The sequence below is a fragment of the Heterodontus francisci genome, chromosome 35, assembly GCF_036365525.1.
Source record: "Heterodontus francisci isolate sHetFra1 chromosome 35, sHetFra1.hap1, whole genome shotgun sequence".
NCBI classification, from domain to species: Eukaryota; Metazoa; Chordata; class Chondrichthyes; order Heterodontiformes; family Heterodontidae; genus Heterodontus; species Heterodontus francisci.
Window position 1 is genome coordinate 38056386 of NC_090405.1, and position 3562 is coordinate 38059947.

The window sequence follows — 3562 nt, forward strand, 5'->3', positions numbered from 1 at the left end:
TTAAAGGGGAAGTGCGGCCTGTCGAGCTACAGCAGCGCCCCCTGTAGGAGAGGCGTCGCCACAGCAGCAAATGATGGTATCGGTGTCACAAGGCATGCTGGGTACATATAACATCCGTGCAAGGAAGAGACAAGTTACCATGTCAGTTGATATTCTGTTTTATTAAAGTCTCAGTATTTACACAATGCCTGTCACATAACCAAACACATTCCATGGTACTTTGGCAAAGGGGTAGCAGACACTGAACAGGCACAAGTGCGATGGGCTGAACAGCCTCCTTCTGTGATTCTGTGATTCTAGCAACAAGAGAAGTTGGGAAGGTAAACACTGACACTATCAAAGAGTTGGAGTTTGTGTAGAGTGCAGCTGAAGAAACATTAGGAAAACATTGGAGAAATCGAACCTCTGCCTCAAGGGCAATTAGAGATGGGTAATAAATGTTGGCCTTGCTATCAACACTCACAACCCAGGAAAGAACTTTTTCAAAAAGGTGAGCAGAAGAGTAGGTAGGATATTCTGAGTGTAGAATTGGTCCTGACAATGGACTAAATATGAAGTCTAAAACTTACTCAGAGTGACAGCACAGAGGTCACCCATCTGTGGTTTATCTGAGCCAGCAGCTGGTGAGGGAGATGGAATCAGGTCCTGAGGAGGAAAATGTCTGATGGCTTTGGTCTTGCTGAAGTTGACTTGGAAAAAGTTCTACTTCATCCAAGGCTTAGTGTCAAACAAGCAGTCAAGACCACACAGCAACAGTCACGGAATCAAGGATGAATGTTGAGTTGAACGTCATTGGCATATATGCAGAAGCGAACCTCCTGTTTGTGGATCATGTCTTCAATGGATAAGGAAGAGGAAGTGGCCCGAGGATGGGGCTTTGGGCACAATAGCGATGCATAAGGGGAGACAGTGGCGTAGTGGTAATGTCATTGAGCTAGTAATCCAGCGGCCCAGGCTAATGCCCGTAGGCCACTGGTTCAAATCTCACCATAGCAGCTAGTAGAATTCAAATCTAATTCATTGACAAGTTCAATGAATTAATATTAAAAAATCTGGAACTGAAAGCTAGTCTTAGTAATGGTGCCATGAAACTATCATCGATTGTCGTAAAAACCCATCTGGTTCACTAATGCCCTTTAGGGAAGGAAATCTGCCGTCCTTACCTGGTCTGGCCTGCGTGTGACTCCAGACCCACAGCAATGTGGTTGACTCTTAACTGCCCTCTGAAATGGCTGAGGAAACCACTCAGTTGTCAAGGGCAATTAGGGGATGGGCAACAAATGCTGGCCTTGCCAGTGACGCCCACATCCCATGAAAGAATTTTTAAAAATGGAGCACAGAGCAGAATGGGTGCATTTGGATGGATAAGAATGGAATCCAGAAGGCGTGATACCATGAAGAGGAGTCTTGGATCACAAAGGAGAGGTACTGGAGGAGAAAGTGATGGTCAGTTACATGGCACTCTGCAGTCATGTCAAGACATTGCAAAGAAACAGGTTATTGTATTTGGCTTTACTCTGGGCAGTCTCAGTGCTACAGTTGAGATTGAGATGTGACTGAAGGGATGCAAACAGGAGGTGGCTAGAGAAGTGTATGGTAATGATGTGTTTGAGGCCATTAAAGAAGAGGGGTTGAATATTGGAAAGAAGTTAGAGAGAACAGAGGGGTTGAGAGTAGGCTTTGAAAGAAAGGGTAGGATGATTACAGAAGTTTTGAAGAGGGGGGAAATAAAGTCTGAGGAACAGTAGAGGTTGCCAATAAGGTATGACCTCGCAGGGGATATGTTTTATAAAGCACTGTAGGTTGGGAGCTGGTGCAAAATGGAGGAAGGTGTAAAGTAGCATAATGGAACTGAAAGGGAAGAGACAGGTGAACAGAGAGTATACCCAATTGCGGGCACCTTGTATCAGTGAGAATAGAGAGTATGTGGGAGGGCGATCAGAGGAGACATTTTTCAGTGAAGAAGAGGAACTCGGGATTGTTTTTACCCTTAGAATGATACTCGATTAATAGAAGAATTTGACTGCAGAGAGAGAGAGAAGAGAGCAATTTAGCATCATCATGCAACAAAATATAAAATTTCTGAGATGTCCTCTTTGTCACATCTATTGTCACAATTTAATAATGCTCATGTGACACTGGAAACTCTTGAAGCTAATGCCTGCTTCTATTACCTTTAATAGGTAACATTGGAACACTTGTTATTCAGTCCTCCCACCACTGGTAGGTGAGCTTCCACTTTTGCCTGCTACAACAGATGCAACTGAAGAACATATCACTTCTTCCTCCTAACCGAGAGCAATGCCATGGGTGATTCAATATTATTTAGAGAACCTCCGGTTAGATTGCAAGTCACTCCCAAGTATCCATTACCAATATTAATCATCTATTTTGAGAACCTTGTAACTTGCTCACTATGAAATAGTCCCACATACATAGCAGACACACCACAAAGTGAGTTCCATAGGAACAGGAGTAGGCATTCAGCCCCTCGAGCCTGTTCCACCATTCAGTTCGATCAAAGTTGATCAGTTGCTCAACTCCATTTATGTGCATTTTCTCCCTATTACTTGGTACCCTTAGCTAATAAAGATTTCTCAATCTTGAAAGTTTCAATTTACCCAACATCCACAGCCTTTTAGGGGAGAGAGTTCCAGATTTGCACCATCCTTTGTGTGAAGAAGTGCTTCCTGATTTCACTTCTCAATTGGTGAGCTCTAATTTTAAGATTGTGTCCCCTTGTTCTGAATTCTCCCACAATAGAAAATAGCTTCTCTGTATCTACCCTATTGAATCCTTTTATTATTTTAAACCTTGAGTAGATTGCCCCTCAATCTCCTATAATCAAAGGAATACAAGCCAGGTTTATGCAATCTGTCCTTATAATTTAACATTCTAAATCATTCTGGTGTATCTGTGCTGCACTCCTCCAACACCAGTAATAACATTCCAAAGGATGTGGTGCCCGGAATTGAATGTAGTTCAAAGTTGAATTTGTACCAAATCAGAATCATGCTCGGGAATTTTAAGATCATTTCTATCAATTCACTTTCAACATTTTAGGTGGAAACTGTACAGCAAATGGAGGAATAGCCTTTGTGGCATTCACACAGATTTGTTAAATACTACAATCATGCTCACCCAAAGCACAGTGACTGAAGTACAAAACCCAAACTGAAGAGTTATAATAAAATTGACTTTTCCTTTAAAAAGTAGACAATGTTCTGTAAAATGGCTGCCGAAGGTCAAATGATCTGGCCCTGTATATTCAAATTGTCTTACTGTCTGGTAAGGACAAAAGGATACATTCCAAGCTAAGAAGTATCAATTACACTCATCCTGAACCCATCAAGAGACATTTCTGAATTGAATGGGTTCTTATGAAACAAAGAAGGTGTGAAGTAGCCACATCCTGGGCCATTGTTGGTCACCACAGGGAGGGGGCTCTGCAACTCCCAACAAAGGCAACATGCGGGAGAATTTTTGACCTTAGAATGTAGTTCTCTGGAGAGAGAGGGAGAGAATCAGAACAACATCCCAAAAGCAGGAACTGAAATCGCCA